Here is a 7,135-nt window from a genome sequence, read left to right as displayed (position 1 = left end):
AGTTGGTACCAACAAATAAAAATCTGTGATTTGTTTTCAGAATTTTGGCAATGATTACTTTCTTCAATTGTATTATCCAGTGTATAAGTATTAATTTTGCACATATCCAAATTAAAAAATTCTATCTTGTATTATAGTGGAATCTTTTAAAAGACGTTTTAAGTGACAATCATGTGAATTTAAATTGATCAATGCAAATAACTCACAGAAGTAACAGACTGATGAACTGATGCCCCCCACCCCTGCGTCCTATTAACTTCCCAAATGTACAGGCAGTAACAACCGCCTGACTACAGGCCACCCACTCATTTCTTACGTCTGCATTCTCAACCTTGGCTGCAGGTTGAAATCACCGTGGGAACTTAAAAAATCCCACATTCTCAGGCTGCATCCCAGACCAATGAAACTAGTAGCCCGGTAGCAGTATTTGTAAAGTTCTCCAGATGATTTCCATATGCAGTGGAGGCCGAGAACCATCACTTTGCTAATAGCTGAGGCGTTTCTTTCGACACACGTAAGATGTGTCTTCATTGCAGAGCTGTTAAAGTGTGAAAAAACAAAACTCAAAATGCAAAATAGCCTGGGCGGGTGGCTCAGTTGGTTGAATGTCATCCTGTACACCAAAATGGTTGTGGATTTGATTCCTCGTCAGGGCATATACCGGGGTTTCGGGTTCAATCCCCAGCCCAGGTGTGTATGGGAGGCAACAGATGGATGTTTCTCTCTCTCTCTCTCTCTCTCTCCCTCTCTCTCTCTCTCTCTCTCTCTCTCTCTCTCTCTCTCTCTCTCTTTTCTTCTTCTCCTCCTCCTCCTTCTTCTCTCCCTCCCTCTCTCTCTAAAGTCAATAAAAATACCCTCTTTTATTGTGTCTTTGAAAGTTTCTACTAGGAATGTGCCCCAGTGATGATTAAGTTTCCTTTAGTTACTGCCACACACCTGCAAGAGCATTAAGGATGAAGCCTGAGACCCGAGACTCCTAAAGCAAAGAAGCACCCGTGAAATGCATTTGACCATCATTGCTACTGGGTCTGCCCCTGCGTCCCATTCTCTCCTGTTTCCTTTGAGGCCCTGCTTTGACATCCCCACTGCCCCTGGCCTGGCCTCAGTGCTCCATCTGATCCCCTGAGAGTCTGTCCATTCCCAAGGCATGGAGAGCAGATGCTCAATTCTTTTATCACCAAGTGTCCCCTCAACTTGGTGATGGACAACTGGTTTACACACAGTATATGCATTGTAGGTGGTAACTGCACAACACCTTAATTCTTGGTCTTAGTTGGAATCTCGAAGACCTAGAATTTAATAATGGCATGAAGTTTTGTCTGATCCTCGAGGTTTCTAAGATTGATTTCTTTCTGATAGAAATTTGTCATTTTTTCTGCAGGTCTGTCAGGTCTGAGTGCATCACGTGCCTAGATAGTTAAGGTTCACATATTCTGCAAAGCCTGTGGTATTGCCAACCATGAAGCCGACCTCTTGAGAAGCTGCAATTAACCTTCACCTGCTCCTCATTTTAAACCTGCCCAACCGATACGACGGGAGACTTATTTCTTCATATCTGTTAGCCACACAGCCAACCAGGCAATTAGGAAAATCACACGTGGAAGTCAGCATCGCGGAAGGAACCACGAGGATCTCATTACCTCAGGTGACTTGTTCATGGTAAACTCATTAACCATTAGGTTGGAAATACAGCCCAGAAACAGAGTGCAGAGTAGCTCATATTTAATGCCTCAGTCTTTCCTTAAAGGGAATTTGTTAAATGGCAGCCTAGCAATAAATCAATACACTCCATAAATCTTTAGTACTAGATGTGGGTTCGGACAGGAAAAAGATGGACCCAGGTAACTAAAGAAGAAAATGGTACATAGGCAAAGATAACAAAGAAGAGTTCGCAATGTAGAATGTAAGTTGGAGAGGAGTCCTAGAAAACTGATACGCCATTTGCATAAAGTAATTGACAGTGACTTAAGCCGCCTTGAGAAAGATCAGATGAATATTAGCATTCTCTTCTGGTTTGTTACAGTTTTAAGTATTTTATGTTTGACACCTTACCATCTGGAAAATGTTGTGATTAAGGATATAGTTTTGCTTTCCAAATAGCCAGTTTTCAAATAATATTTTTCACCATTTTAAAATAACTTTCATTTCCTCCATTGTGATTCTCTATTCAACATCTACTAAAATTTCTATGTCTGAGTTATCTTGTAGTTGAGTGTAGGAATATTACACCACTTTGATTATTGGGGCTTTGAAATAGATTTTAATGTGTCCTACAAGTCAAGTTACTACCTTTTCTCAGAGTTTCCTTGCCTACATTCTTTCATTGATTTTTGCAGAAGAATTTAACAAACATTTCATCAAGTTCCAAAAACAGGCATTGTCTCCCAAGAAGATGATGGTAAGAATTATTATTCACACTCAAATGGGATCTTAGTAATAAAAAAGGGAGGGGCCCTGGCCGGTGTGGTTTAGTGATTGGAGCGGCAGCCTGAGCACGGAGGGGACTCAGGTTCAATTCCCGGTCAAGGGCACATACCTAGTTGCAGGTTCGATCCCTGGCTCCAGTCAGGGTACGTGTGGGAGACAACCAATCCATGTGCCTCTGTCACATCAAGGTTTCTCTCTCTCACTCCCTCTTTCCTTCCCTCCCTCCCTAAAAAAATCAATGGAAAAAATATCCATGGGTGAGGATTAACAAACAAAAAGGGTGGTGGTGGGAAGGGACAGCACTGTGGCACTATTAACGAATTGCACGCAAATAAAATACCATAGCACTCACTCATTGTGGGCCAGGTACCATTCAGAGTGTTTTACATATATTATTTGATTTAACCTCAAAAAAGTCTATGATTCTCTCCACTTTAGAGATGTTTCATCGCTTGCTCCAGGGCACGCAGCTGGCACACCTTGGAGCCAGGGCCAGGGCCAGGGGAGTCAGTCGCTGCCGGAAACTGCTCTCAGCCACTGCACAACTGCTCTCAGGCTTATCTGCCATGCAGAGCGCAGAGGTTACAGTAATTAATCCTGTATCAACATGTCTTCCATCTTTATTGTGCGAAGCACTTTTACATGCTTTCTCTCACGTGTGTCCCTTTCTTGGTGCAGGACATATATAAATGCATAGTTGAACATACTGCCCTTGTTAGAGAACTAGTAGCCCGGTGCACGAAATTTGTGCACATTAAAAGGGAATTAATTGCCCTAACTGGTTTGGCTCAGTGGATAGAGCATCGGCATGCAGACTCAAGGGTCCCAGGTTCGATTCCGGTCAAGGGCATGTACCTTGGTTGCGGGCACATCCCCAGTGGGGAGTGTGCAGGAGGCAGCTGATCGATGTTTCTCTCTCATCGACGTTTCTAACTCTTTATCCCTTTCCCTTCCTTTCTGTAAAAAATCAATAATATATATATATTTTTAAAAAGGGTGTAATTCCCATTCGGGGCACATGCCTAGGTTGCGGGTTCGATCCCCTGTTGGGGCACATGCAGAAGGCAACTATCAGTGTTTCTCTCTCACATCGATGTTTTTTTTCTCTCTCTCCCTCTCCCTTCTTCTCTTTTTAAAATCAATAAACATTTCCTTGGGTGAGAATTAAAAAAAAAAGATGGTTTGTAAGTTGATAAGCAGGTAATTAACATTTAACATTCAGCCATGCTTATTACTGAAATTATTTCCATTGTCTTCATTAATTATTAGAGAATTCCAGAAAAATTGTTGGGAGGAAAAAGGCAAGATTATCAGCCACAATATCAACCCTTTTAGATTTCATGGTATGTTTACCTGTGGGAGAAGGAAAAATATGTGAACAAGATTCATAACCACAGGGAGTATGTAAGCCAAGCATGTCAAACTCAAAGGCTAACACTAGCCAAATAAACAAGGCATGCGGCCCGCGGGCCCGAATTTGACATGCTTGATGTAAGCGCTATTTTGAATTGCCTCCTTAATGGTAGCCAGGTTTTCTACTCTCTCCACCACGATGGCCATCAGGGAAGGGGCAGGTTAAAGTCCCCGTTAGGAAGGTAAAGAATGTGGGGAAGTGGGAAGGGAAAAAAAAAAGTAAGGTCAGGGGTCAGCTGCTACCCTTCCCCCTCTGCTTTGGGCTTTACCTTAAAGCCGCGGTCTGCAAACCACGGCTCGCGAGCCACATGCGGCTCTTTGGCCCCTCGAGTGTGGCTGATAACTTCTTTAGCTAAAGTTCCCTTGATTCGTAATCAGAAATCCTGATTCAAAAGCAAGCCCTCCTGTCTTATCAATAGGTTGACTAGATGGCAAAAGATTAATGCACACATTGGAGGCAGAAAAACGGGACCTCATTTCCAGAAAATGGGATGATTTCTTGTAAATCACTTAGTCGCTCCTCTGAGAACATAGCAGGAATCAGAAGTTCCATTAACCTTAGTACCATGAGAAGGGTAAAAAACACGAGCCAAAGTGTTCCATTAGGGAGTGAACAAAAGAGAGAAAAAAACAGAGGAGAGGTGGAACCAATAGGAGAAGAAGAAAAAAGCGCTCGGGAAGGGGCAGAGGTGATGAGAAAAGAGGAAGGAGCAGAAACCTGGCAGAGCAGCAGCTGCTACCACCTGCCTGATGCTCCGCTCTGAGAGAGTAGCCTGGATCACATACTTTTAGGTGATGTTTTTCTTTTCATGAAGAACAAAGGCAGTTTATTTTGAGAAGCTACTAACAATGCAAAGGAGATCCATAACGTTGTAATGATTTAAAAACACCCGTATTGCTTAGCCATCCGAATGCACACAAAAAATTGTATTATTTAGCCACACAAACATTCAAAGGAATGTTGAAGGAACGAGGCTTGAAAAGGTCAGCGACACTGTATTTTGCAGTACGAGTCTGTGGCTTCTTTAGGAGCAGCTTCGTTAAAGTCAGTCCCTAGTGGTTGGAGCAGACCCCACCTGCATCTAAACCAGCGGTTCTCAACCTGTGGGTCGCGACCCCTTTGGGGGGGTCGAATGACCCTTTCACAGGGGTCGCCTAAGACCATCGGAAAACACATATATAATTACATATTGTTTTTGTGATTAATCACTATGCTTTAATTATGTTCAATTTGTAACAATGAAATTGGGGGTCACCACAACATGAGGAACTGTATTAAAGGGTCGCGGCATTAGGAAGGTTGAGAACCACTGAATAAAAGCTTCCCGCGAAGTTAAGACTGAAGAGTTTCGTGCTCCCAGGAGACAGTGCCAGCGCCCAGGAGAAAAGGGTAAATAACAGGTGCTTTCAAGAGCTCTGGGGGACTTCCCAATTACACTCTACGGAAGAAAGGTTGCCTTGACAAAGGCGAATCGTCAGTCCCAATAGGCAAAAAAATAAGAGATTCTAAAGACACATATCATGTTCTCTCATAAAAATCATTTATTGGCACACCAGAAAGATCATTTTTTTCTAGTACAGCAGCTTCTATCCTTGCAATTCTGTGTAAACTACATGTTACAAGTCACTAGAAATCTAATTAGCAGGATGGATTTCATAAAGAACAAGGGTAACTATGAGTCTACAGCGGCCCAGCCATCGAGTCTCATTTGGAGAGAAAATCAAATATCAAACGAGTGTTGCCCTGCAACAGAGGTTTTCTGTAGCCAAGAGAAACCAGGACGGACAGAAACAGGATAGCACCCATTCAATAAATTAGGTACACGTGACTAGAAAACTGTAACTGAGAGAACTAATTTAAATCAGGTAAGCACAAAACTAAACCGGTAGCTATTTACATATGTTACTTTTTTCTGCTCAAACTTTAATTTGTTAGCTTTCCCATCCTACCTCTTCCCTTTTATTTGTTATTCTTGTTGTGTGTGTGTGTTGTTGTTTTTTTCATGGTGAATTTCTTGGCTCACTGGCGAATATGTAGACCACTAATCAGAACATCTTTCCAGGTCCTACATTTTCTAAAATGTCATGTTAAACTAAAGAATCTGAAGGGGATGTTACATGTCAGTCTCCCTCTATAGAAGTAACGAGCATTATTACTTTGCTATCACTCACAGCAATTGCATACAATTTCATTTTCTTCCAAACATTATTTGAACAACTCCAGGAAGGCAGGTTGTAATGGCAGCAGAGAGGATGGATTTGTTCATCTGTCACAGGCACAGAGAGTCGTACGTGGGGTGAGCGTGTTTATCCTGAGAATGCGGTAAGATGGCCTGAAACCCAAGATTCCCACGACTGAGGACGGGCCCACCTCCTTCTGGCCACTATCCCCGCCCCCCCGCTACATTTTTAAGGCTTAGTATCATTGCAGCATTAACCAATAAGAATGCTGACATCATTTCTACTAAAGAAGGGCTCTGTGATGAATGGCAACAGGTACCCTCATTAAAACAGCACGGTGGGAAAGGCATTGAGTGGGTATGTTTCTGGTGCTATGGCCAAAATATGTGGATTTTTAGCATCATGGCAGGGGGTTTGAAAGATCTTGCCAATGAGCCTCTCTCTCCCTTGTTTATTTCCCTTCTAGTTTTAACAATTTTCTATCATTTTATTTTGTGTTGTTCTCCTAGGAGGACAGAGACCACACCTGTGTACTCACCAGTCTCCTGTGTCTAGAATAGTGCCTGGTCCATCGTAGGCTCTCAATTAAAAACGTGTATTAAAGAAATGAACCAAATTGTTAAGGGCCCTGGTCTGCTTATGCCTGGAGACTTTCCGTTTTCATTCAATGACCAGGGTTCTGGCCTGTCCTAATGACCCAGCTATCCTAACGGCTGTACTCACGGTGTAGCTGAGTAGCTGATCCTTTTGTGCTTCAGTGGATAGGAAAACTTTTCAAGGCTACCTTCACTCTGGCCACCCCCCAAAGATCAGCTATGCAGAGCGAACACTGCACGAGGGGTAGCAGGGCAAGGACATTCTAGGAGGTAAACTGCAGGCTCCAAATTCAGCTCCTTCTTCCCTATCTCTCCCTACAACCTCTGACAGAAAGCTTAAGAAAACAAGTTATCAGGGGAATTTCCTCTTGGCAGGGCCAGTTCCACATGTCACTGATAACACGACCAGCAGGGAAACACAATGTAACTCACCTACATAAAAATGAAGTGAACTAAAAGCAAAATCTGAGAGAGGAAACGAAGCGACAGGTGGGCTGTCTGGGTCCTTCGCTGGTTGG

This window comes from Myotis lucifugus, unplaced genomic scaffold (assembly GCF_000147115.1).
Source record: "Myotis lucifugus unplaced genomic scaffold, Myoluc2.0 scaffold_304, whole genome shotgun sequence".
NCBI classification, from domain to species: Eukaryota; Metazoa; Chordata; class Mammalia; order Chiroptera; family Vespertilionidae; genus Myotis; species Myotis lucifugus.
This window is presented reverse-complemented; position numbering follows the sequence as displayed.